Raw genomic sequence first — 11,278 nt, forward strand, 5'->3', positions numbered from 1 at the left:
TTTATATATATGTGTGTGTGTGCGCGTATATATATATATATATATATATATATATATATATATATATATTTCTCCGCCGAAATCACTTTTAAACCCATTTCCACCTTTTTTTCCCTTCTCTTCCTCTTACTTTTTTTTCACGTTTTTTTACGTTTTTCTCCTTTTCGCCTCTTTTCTGGGCGTATTATTCTTCTTTTTCTTCTTTTTTTTTGTCTAATGCATACCCCATCAGTGCAGCAATGCTTATTCAATACCGCCAGCAGATGGAGACACTGGGGGATAATTTTCTAAGGATTTATACTGATTTTTCCTGTCTGAATTTGTCGCACAGAAAGTTGCAGGCCAAATATGTGTGACATTTCTGCGACTTTAGCTTCTAGAGCATTTTTACAACATTATACATAGGTGCTGAATACATAAAAAGCGACTGTTCAGCGACAGACAAGTCGCATCGGCTGAAAGTAGGCCAGAATGTCAGTCCATGTTGGAGCAGGTTTAGATACAGTCTAAAGTATAGATCTCAAAGTCTGTGCACAGAATTTAGCAAGGGCCTCGCACCTTCTGATGCATCAGGTAGGTGCACAATAGCATAGCCTAACCCTCTGTACTTTGGTCTATATTGATGCGGGACATAGACAGCCAGCTGATGACCAATCCATTAGTGCAATGGATGGCTGGAAGCATTTGTCTTTGCCTTTGCAATACCACAGAAGCAATGCATGGTCAATGTACAGCAATGACACACCTGTGTGAACAGCCAGGAGACCCCCCCCATGTTATGTTACATAGTTACATAGTTAGTACGGTCGAAAAAAGACATATGTCCATCAAGTTCAACCAGGGAATTAAGGGGTAGGGGTGTGGCGCGATATTGGGGAAGGGATGAGATTTTATATTTCTTCATAAGCATTAATCTTATTTTGTCAATTAGGAACATTCAGCACCCACCCGCTATCAAGGCAGCTGCCTATCATGTCATGCCCTACCTGCACAGGTGTGCTGGCTACTCAAATGATCCAATTAAGGAGGCCATTTAGTCAGCAGCAGCAGAAGTCCTGTGCCTGGACGTTCCAACAGCGGCCAGACACAAGCAGAAGCAGAAGCAGAAGCAGCAGAAGCAGCAGCAGCACCACCTTTTGTTTTTTGGCTGCAGCAGCAGCAGCAAGGCCCACAGGGCTGGCTAGCTGGCAAGCAGGTAGCAATGAAAGTAGGAATCTTTCTTTTTAACCCTGTAAGGGGGTGGTGCACTGTACCCGAAGATACTGCCATATCGGGTCAATGCATAGGGCGACGGAAGCAAGCTTCGAAATCGGCCCCCGTTCTCAAAAATCCATTTAATATATGGTCCCCAGATAGGGGACGTATCAGATATTAAACTGATAAGAACAGATACTACACTTGATCTTAGCCAAAAGGCCGAGAAGCGATAACCGTGAAAGGGGCGGGCCCAACAAGGTCCCCTTCATGGGCACTATCACTGCTTGCTGTCAGGGAGGCTGCCAGACAATTTTCCATGCACACTCTGGGCTGGGGGGCAGTCAACCACCAGTACACACAGCAGAACCTAAACCCATACCATTATTGCTAAGCAGCAAGACAGGGGCCCATTGCACTCCCACGGGGCCTTTTTAAATGCAATCCATAACCCGGATTTGCCAGGAACCCTTCTTACTCCTCCTACTTGCATGTGACACTGGGCTTAGGATCTGCATAGGAAACACACATACAAGCACACACCTACCTTTGTTGCCTGCAGATGCCTCCTTGGCTGTCCCCAAACGGTATCAAACCAACACCCACGGGAAGCTGTAAGCATAGAGGACATGCCTGCACCCCATTGGACTTACCTGTGTGGGTTAAATCCGGGTTATTTGACAACCTATGGCGGTGATGGTTCTGCTCAGGCAGAGCAGTGCTGATGCTCCTCATAAAGCTGTCGCTGCTGTGAAGGTTCTAGGTGACATCACAAATCCCTATGGTTACATACACAACAAAGCTGGGTTGTTGTTGTTTACACTCTGCAAGGCCTGTGGAAGTGAGTGACATCATAGCACTGTAGTTCTGAGGGTTCTAGATGGATGCAACAATCTCCTGTTGCTTCTATGAAGGCCATAATAGACGACATCACCAAACAGCTCCATAGTCACATACACAGCAAAGGAGAGATGTTGTTTACACCTAGTGATGTCAGTGGTATTGAGTGACATCACAGCACAGTGCTAAGGCTCCTGGGCCTGGACACAGCAGCGGCTGCAATATCTCAACGGAGAATACGTTTATATATATGTGTGTGTGTGCGCGTATATATATATATATATATATATATATATATATATATATATATATATTCTCCGCCGAAATCACTTTTAAACCCATTTCCACCTTTTTTTCCCTTCTCTTCCTCTTACTTTTTTTTCACGTTTTTTTACGTTTTTCTCCTTTTCGCCTCTTTTCTGGGCGTATTATTCTTCTTTTTCTTCTTTTTTTTCGTCTAATGCATACCCCATCAGTGCAGCAATGCTTATTCAATACCGCCAGCAGATGGAGACACTGGGGGATAATTTTCTAAGGATTTATACTGATTTTTCCTGTCTGAATTTGTCGCACAGAAAGTTGCAGGCCAAATATGTGTGACATTTCTGCGACTTTAGCTTCTAGAGCATTTTTACAACATTATACATAGGTGCTGAAAACATAAAAAGCGACTGTTCAGCGACAGACAAGTCGCATCGGCTGAAAGTAGGCCAGAATGTCAGTCCATGTTGGAGCAGGTTTAGATACAGTCTAAAGTATAGATCTCAAAGTCTGTGCACAGAATTTAGCAAGGGCCTCGCACCTTCTGATGCATCAGGTAGGTGCACAATAGCATAGCCTAACCCTCTGTACTTTGGTCTATATTGATGCGGGACATAGACAGCCAGCTGATGACCAATCCATTAGTGCAATGGATGGCTGGAAGCATTTGTCTTTGCCTTTGCAATACCACAGAAGCAATGCATGGTCAATGTACAGCAATGACACACCTGTGTGAACAGCCAGGAGACCCCCCCCATGTTATGTTACATAGTTACATAGTTAGTACGGTCGAAAAAAGACATATGTCCATCAAGTTCAACCAGGGAATTAAGGGGTAGGGGTGTGGCGCGATATTGGGGAAGGGATGAGATTTTATATTTCTTCATAAGCATTAATCTTATTTTGTCAATTAGGAACATTCAGCACCCACCCGCTATCAAGGCAGCTGCCTATCATGTCATGCCCTACCTGCACAGGTGTGCTGGCTACTCAAATGATCCAATTAAGGAGGCCATTTAGTCAGCAGCAGCAGAAGTCCTGTGCCTGGACGCTCCAACAGCGGCCAGACACAAGCAGAAGCAGAAGCAGCAGAAGCAGCAGCAGCACCACCTTTTGTTTTTTGGCTGCAGCAGCAGCAGCAAGGCCCACAGGGCTGGCTAGCTGGCTAGCCAGCAAGCAGGTAGCAATGAAAGTAGGAATCTTTCTTTTTAACCCTGTAAGGGGGTGGTGCACTGTACCCGAAGATACTGCCATATCGGGTCAATGCATAGGGCGACGGAAGCAAGCTTCGAAATCGGCCCCCGTTCTCAAAAATCCATTTAATATATGGTCCCCAGATAGGGGACGTATCAGATATTAAACTGATAAGAACAGATACTACACTTGATCTTAGCCAAAAGGCCGAGAAGCGATAACCGTGAAAGGGGCGGGCCCAACAAGGTCCCCTTCATGGGCACTATCACTGCTTGCTGTCAGGGAGGCTGCCAGACAATTTTCCATGCACACTCTGGGCTGGGGGGCAGTCAACCACCAGTACACACAGCAGAACCTAAACCCATACCATTATTGCTAAGCAGCAAGACAGGGGCCCATTGCACTCCCACGGGGCCTTTTTAAATGCAATCCATAACCCGGATTTGCCAGGAACCCTTCTTACTCCTCCTACTTGCATGTGACACTGGGCTTAGGATCTGCATAGGAAACACACACACAAGCACACACCTACCTTTGTTGCCTGCAGATGCCTCCTTGGCTGTCCCCAAACGGTATCAAACCAACACCCACGGGAAGCTGTAAGCATAGAGGACATGCCTGCACCCCATTGGACTTACCTGTGTGGGTTAAATCCGGGTTATTTGACAACCTATGGCGGTGATGGTTCTGCTCAGGCAGAGCAGTGCTGATGCTCCTCATAAAGCTGTCGCTGCTGTGAAGGTTCTAGGTGACATCACAAATCCCTATGGTTACATACACAACAAAGCTGGGTTGTTGTTGTTTACACTCTGCAAGGCCTGTGGAAGTGAGTGACATCATAGCACTGTAGTTCTGAGGGTTCTAGATGGATGCAACAATCTCCTGTTGCTTCTATGAAGGCCATAATAGACGACATCACCAAACAGCTCCATAGTCACATACACAGCAAAGGAGAGATGTTGTTTACACCTAGTGATGTCAGTGGTATTGAGTGACATCACAGCACAGTGCTAAGGCTCCTGGGCCTGGACACAGCAGCGGCTGCAATATCTCAACGGAGAATACGTTTATATATATGTGTGTGTGTGCGCGTATATATATATATATATATATATATATATATATATATATATATATATATTTCTCCGCCGAAATCACTTTTAAACCCATTTCCACCTTTTTTTCCCTTCTCTTCCTCTTACTTTTTTTTCACGTTTTTTTACGTTTTTCTCCTTTTCGCCTCTTTTCTGGGCGTATTATTCTTCTTTTTCTTCTTTTTTTTCGTCTAATGCATACCCCATCAGTGCAGCAATGCTTATTCAATACCGCCAGCAGATGGAGACACTGGGGGATAATTTTCTAAGGATTTATACTGATTTTTCCTGTCTGAATTTGTCGCACAGAAAGTTGCAGGCCAAATATGTGTGACATTTCTGCGACTTTAGCTTCTAGAGCATTTTTACAACATTATACATAGGTGCTGAATACATAAAAAGCGACTGTTCAGCGACAGACAAGTCGCATCGGCTGAAAGTAGGCCAGAATGTCAGTCCATGTTGGAGCAGGTTTAGATACAGTCTAAAGTATAGATCTCAAAGTCTGTGCACAGAATTTAGCAAGGGCCTCGCACCTTCTGATGCATCAGGTAGGTGCACAATAGCATAGCCTAACCCTCTGTACTTTGGTCTATATTGATGCGGGACATAGACAGCCAGCTGATGACCAATCCATTAGTGCAATGGATGGCTGGAAGCATTTGTCTTTGCCTTTGCAATACCACAGAAGCAATGCATGGTCAATGTACAGCAATGACACACCTGTGTGAACAGCCAGGAGACCCCCCCCATGTTATGTTACATAGTTACATAGTTAGTACGGTCGAAAAAAGACATATGTCCATCAAGTTCAACCAGGGAATTAAGGGGTAGGGGTGTGGCGCGATATTGGGGAAGGGATGAGATTTTATATTTCTTCATAAGCATTAATCTTATTTTGTCAATTAGGAACATTCAGCACCCACCCGCTATCAAGGCAGCTGCCTATCATGTCATGCCCTACCTGCACAGGTGTGCTGGCTACTCAAATGATCCAATTAAGGAGGCCATTTAGTCAGCAGCAGCAGAAGTCCTGTGCCTGGACGCTCCAACAGCGGCCAGACACAAGCAGAAGCAGAAGCAGCAGAAGCAGCAGCAGCACCACCTTTTGTTTTTTGGCTGCAGCAGCAGCAGCAAGGCCCACAGGGCTGGCTAGCTGGCTAGCCAGCAAGCAGGTAGCAATGAAAGTAGGAATCTTTCTTTTTAACCCTGTAAGGGGGTGGTGCACTGTACCCGAAGATACTGCCATATCGGGTCAATGCATAGGGCGACGGAAGCAAGCTTCGAAATCGGCCCCCGTTCTCAAAAATCCATTTAATATATGGTCCCCAGATAGGGGACGTATCAGATATTAAACTGATAAGAACAGATACTACACTTGATCTTAGCCAAAAGGCCGAGAAGCGATAACCGTGAAAGGGGCGGGCCCAACAAGGTCCCCTTCATGGGCACTATCACTGCTTGCTGTCAGGGAGGCTGCCAGACAATTTTCCATGCACACTCTGGGCTGGGGGGCAGTCAACCACCAGTACACACAGCAGAACCTAAACCCATACCATTATTGCTAAGCAGCAAGACAGGGGCCCATTGCACTCCCACGGGGCCTTTTTAAATGCAATCCATAACCCGGATTTGCCAGGAACCCTTCTTACTCCTCCTACTTGCATGTGACACTGGGCTTAGGATCTGCATAGGAAACACACACACAAGCACACACCTACCTTTGTTGCCTGCAGATGCCTCCTTGGCTGTCCCCAAACGGTATCAAACCAACACCCACGGGAAGCTGTAAGCATAGAGGACATGCCTGCACCCCATTGGACTTACCTGTGTGGGTTAAATCCGGGTTATTTGACAACCTATGGCGGTGATGGTTCTGCTCAGGCAGAGCAGTGCTGATGCTCCTCATAAAGCTGTCGCTGCTGTGAAGGTTCTAGGTGACATCACAAATCCCTATGGTTACATACACAACAAAGCTGGGTTGTTGTTGTTTACACTCTGCAAGGCCTGTGGAAGTGAGTGACATCATAGCACTGTAGTTCTGAGGGTTCTAGATGGATGCAACAATCTCCTGTTGCTTCTATGAAGGCCATAATAGACGACATCACCAAACAGCTCCATAGTCACATACACAGCAAAGGAGAGATGTTGTTTACACCTAGTGATGTCAGTGGTATTGAGTGACATCACAGCACAGTGCTAAGGCTCCTGGGCCTGGACACAGCAGCGGCTGCAATATCTCAACGGAGAATACGTTTATATATATGTGTGTGTGTGCGCGTATATATATATATATATATATATATATATATATATATATATATATATTTCTCCGCCGAAATCACTTTTAAACCCATTTCCACCTTTTTTTCCCTTCTCTTCCTCTTACTTTTTTTTCACGTTTTTTTACGTTTTTCTCCTTTTCGCCTCTTTTCTGGGCGTATTATTCTTCTTTTTCTTCTTTTTTTTCGTCTAATGCATACCCCATCAGTGCAGCAATGCTTATTCAATACCGCCAGCAGATGGAGACACTGGGGGATAATTTTCTAAGGATTTATACTGATTTTTCCTGTCTGAATTTGTCGCACAGAAAGTTGCAGGCCAAATATGTGTGACATTTCTGCGACTTTAGCTTCTAGAGCATTTTTACAACATTATACATAGGTGCTGAATACATAAAAAGCGACTGTTCAGCGACAGACAAGTCGCATCGGCTGAAAGTAGGCCAGAATGTCAGTCCATGTTGGAGCAGGTTTAGATACAGTCTAAAGTATAGATCTCAAAGTCTGTGCACAGAATTTAGCAAGGGCCTCGCACCTTCTGATGCATCAGGTAGGTGCACAATAGCATAGCCTAACCCTCTGTACTTTGGTCTATATTGATGCGGGACATAGACAGCCAGCTGATGACCAATCCATTAGTGCAATGGATGGCTGGAAGCATTTGTCTTTGCCTTTGCAATACCACAGAAGCAATGCATGGTCAATGTACAGCAATGACACACCTGTGTGAACAGCCAGGAGACCCCCCCCATGTTATGTTACATAGTTACATAGTTAGTACGGTCGAAAAAAGACATATGTCCATCAAGTTCAACCAGGGAATTAAGGGGTAGGGGTGTGGCGCGATATTGGGGAAGGGATGAGATTTTATATTTCTTCATAAGCATTAATCTTATTTTGTCAATTAGGAACATTCAGCACCCACCCGCTATCAAGGCAGCTGCCTATCATGTCATGCCCTACCTGCACAGGTGTGCTGGCTACTCAAATGATCCAATTAAGGAGGCCATTTAGTCAGCAGCAGCAGAAGTCCTGTGCCTGGACGCTCCAACAGCGGCCAGACACAAGCAGAAGCAGAAGCAGCAGAAGCAGCAGCAGCACCACCTTTTGTTTTTTGGCTGCAGCAGCAGCAGCAAGGCCCACAGGGCTGGCTAGCTGGCTAGCCAGCAAGCAGGTAGCAATGAAAGTAGGAATCTTTCTTTTTAACCCTGTAAGGGGGTGGTGCACTGTACCCGAAGATACTGCCATATCGGGTCAATGCATAGGGCGACGGAAGCAAGCTTCGAAATCGGCCCCCGTTCTCAAAAATCCATTTAATATATGGTCCCCAGATAGGGGACGTATCAGATATTAAACTGATAAGAACAGATACTACACTTGATCTTAGCCAAAAGGCCGAGAAGCGATAACCGTGAAAGGGGCGGGCCCAACAAGGTCCCCTTCATGGGCACTATCACTGCTTGCTGTCAGGGAGGCTGCCAGACAATTTTCCATGCACACTCTGGGCTGGGGGGCAGTCAACCACCAGTACACACAGCAGAACCTAAACCCATACCATTATTGCTAAGCAGCAAGACAGGGGCCCATTGCACTCCCACGGGGCCTTTTTAAATGCAATCCATAACCCGGATTTGCCAGGAACCCTTCTTACTCCTCCTACTTGCATGTGACACTGGGCTTAGGATCTGCATAGGAAACACACACACAAGCACACACCTACCTTTGTTGCCTGCAGATGCCTCCTTGGCTGTCCCCAAACGGTATCAAACCAACACCCACGGGAAGCTGTAAGCATAGAGGACATGCCTGCACCCCATTGGACTTACCTGTGTGGGTTAAATCCGGGTTATTTGACAACCTATGGCGGTGATGGTTCTGCTCAGGCAGAGCAGTGCTGATGCTCCTCATAAAGCTGTCGCTGCTGTGAAGGTTCTAGGTGACATCACAAATCCCTATGGTTACATACACAACAAAGCTGGGTTGTTGTTGTTTACACTCTGCAAGGCCTGTGGAAGTGAGTGACATCATAGCACTGTAGTTCTGAGGGTTCTAGATGGATGCAACAATCTCCTGTTGCTTCTATGAAGGCCATAATAGACGACATCACCAAACAGCTCCATAGTCACATACACAGCAAAGGAGAGATGTTGTTTACACCTAGTGATGTCAGTGGTATTGAGTGACATCACAGCACAGTGCTAAGGCTCCTGGGCCTGGACACAGCAGCGGCTGCAATATCTCAACGGAGAATACGTTTATATATATGTGTGTGTGTGCGCGTATATATATATATATATATATATATATATATATATATATATATATATTTCTCCGCCGAAATCACTTTTAAACCCATTTCCACCTTTTTTTCCCTTCTCTTCCTCTTACTTTTTTTTCACGTTTTTTTACGTTTTTCTCCTTTTCGCCTCTTTTCTGGGCGTATTATTCTTCTTTTTCTTCTTTTTTTTCGTCTAATGCATACCCCATCAGTGCAGCAATGCTTATTCAATACCGCCAGCAGATGGAGACACTGGGGGATAATTTTCTAAGGATTTATACTGATTTTTCCTGTCTGAATTTGTCGCACAGAAAGTTGCAGGCCAAATATGTGTGACATTTCTGCGACTTTAGCTTCTAGAGCATTTTTACAACATTATACATAGGTGCTGAATACATAAAAAGCGACTGTTCAGCGACAGACAAGTCGCATCGGCTGAAAGTAGGCCAGAATGTCAGTCCATGTTGGAGCAGGTTTAGATACAGTCTAAAGTATAGATCTCAAAGTCTGTGCACAGAATTTAGCAAGGGCCTCGCACCTTCTGATGCATCAGGTAGGTGCACAATAGCATAGCCTAACCCTCTGTACTTTGGTCTATATTGATGCGGGACATAGACAGCCAGCTGATGACCAATCCATTAGTGCAATGGATGGCTGGAAGCATTTGTCTTTGCCTTTGCAATACCACAGAAGCAATGCATGGTCAATGTACAGCAATGACACACCTGTGTGAACAGCCAGGAGACCCCCCCCATGTTATGTTACATAGTTACATAGTTAGTACGGTCGAAAAAAGACATATGTCCATCAAGTTCAGGGAATTAAGGGGTAGGGGTGTGGCGCGATATTGGGGAAGGGATGAGATTTTATATTTCTTCATAAGCATTAATCTTATTTTGTCAATTAGGAACATTCAGCACCCACCCGCTATCAAGGCAGCTGCCTATCATGTCATGCCCTACCTGCACAGGTGTGCTGGCTACTCAAATGATCCAATTAAGGAGGCCATTTAGTCAGCAGCAGCAGAAGTCCTGTGCCTGGACGCTCCAACAGCGGCCAGACACAAGCAGAAGCAGAAGCAGCAGAAGCAGCAGCAGCACCACCTTTTGTTTTTTGGCTGCAGCAGCAGCAGCAAGGCCCACAGGGCTGGCTAGCTGGCTAGCCAGCAAGCAGGTAGCAATGAAAGTAGGAATCTTTCTTTTTAACCCTGTAAGGGGGTGGTGCACTGTACCCGAAGATACTGCCATATCGGGTCAATGCATAGGGCGACGGAAGCAAGCTTCGAAATCGGCCCCCGTTCTCAAAAATCCATTTAATATATGGTCCCCAGATAGGGGACGTATCAGATATTAAACTGATAAGAACAGATACTACACTTGATCTTAGCCAAAAGGCCGAGAAGCGATAACCGTGAAAGGGGCGGGCCCAACAAGGTCCCCTTCATGGGCACTATCACTGCTTGCTGTCAGGGAGGCTGCCAGACAATTTTCCATGCACACTCTGGGCTGGGGGGCAGTCAACCACCAGTACACACAGCAGAACCTAAACCCATACCATTATTGCTAAGCAGCAAGACAGGGGCCCATTGCACTCCCACGGGGCCTTTTTAAATGCAATCCATAACCCGGATTTGCCAGGAACCCTTCTTACTCCTCCTACTTGCATGTGACACTGGGCTTAGGATCTGCATAGGAAACACACACACAAGCACACACCTACCTTTGTTGCCTGCAGATGCCTCCTTGGCTGTCCCCAAACGGTATCAAACCAACACCCACGGGAAGCTGTAAGCATAGAGGACATGCCTGCACCCCATTGGACTTACCTGTGTGGGTTAAATCCGGGTTATTTGACAACCTATGGCGGTGATGGTTCTGCTCAGGCAGAGCAGTGCTGATGCTCCTCATAAAGCTGTCGCTGCTGTGAAGGTTCTAGGTGACATCACAAATCCCTATGGTTACATACACAACAAAGCTGGGTTGTTGTTGTTTACACTCTGCAAGGCCTGTGGAAGTGAGTGACATCATAGCACTGTAGTTCTGAGGGTTCTAGATGGATGCAACAATCTCCTGTTGCTTCTATGAAGGCCATAATAGACGACATCACCAAACAGCTCCATAGTCACATACACAGCA

The 11,278-nt window shown here is 45.8% G+C and overlaps 5 non-coding genes across 5 annotated transcripts; all 5 read right to left on the bottom strand.

The window, feature by feature from the left end:
* Nucleotides 1–1,237: 1,237 nt before the first annotated feature.
* Nucleotides 1,238–1,428, bottom strand: LOC130337734 (U2 spliceosomal RNA). Its single transcript, XR_008878572.1, has one exon. It is a non-coding gene; the product is annotated as a U2 spliceosomal RNA (small nuclear RNA).
* Nucleotides 1,429–3,517: 2,089 nt separating this feature from the next.
* LOC130337736 (U2 spliceosomal RNA) lies at nucleotides 3,518–3,708 on the bottom strand. The gene has a single exon (XR_008878574.1). It is a non-coding gene; the product is annotated as a U2 spliceosomal RNA (small nuclear RNA).
* Nucleotides 3,709–5,800: 2,092 nt separating this feature from the next.
* LOC130337737 (U2 spliceosomal RNA) lies at nucleotides 5,801–5,991 on the bottom strand. The gene has a single exon (XR_008878575.1). It is a non-coding gene; the product is annotated as a U2 spliceosomal RNA (small nuclear RNA).
* A 2,090-nt stretch (nucleotides 5,992–8,081) lies between these two features.
* LOC130337739 (U2 spliceosomal RNA) lies at nucleotides 8,082–8,272 on the bottom strand. The gene has a single exon (XR_008878576.1). It is a non-coding gene; the product is annotated as a U2 spliceosomal RNA (small nuclear RNA).
* Nucleotides 8,273–10,358: 2,086 nt separating this feature from the next.
* LOC130337740 (U2 spliceosomal RNA) lies at nucleotides 10,359–10,549 on the bottom strand. Its single transcript, XR_008878577.1, has one exon. It is a non-coding gene; the product is annotated as a U2 spliceosomal RNA (small nuclear RNA).
* Between the last annotated feature and the right edge of the window lie 729 nt (nucleotides 10,550–11,278).

The sequence above is a fragment of the Hyla sarda genome, unplaced genomic scaffold (genome assembly GCF_029499605.1).
Source record: "Hyla sarda isolate aHylSar1 unplaced genomic scaffold, aHylSar1.hap1 scaffold_506, whole genome shotgun sequence".
NCBI classification, from domain to species: Eukaryota; Metazoa; Chordata; class Amphibia; order Anura; family Hylidae; genus Hyla; species Hyla sarda.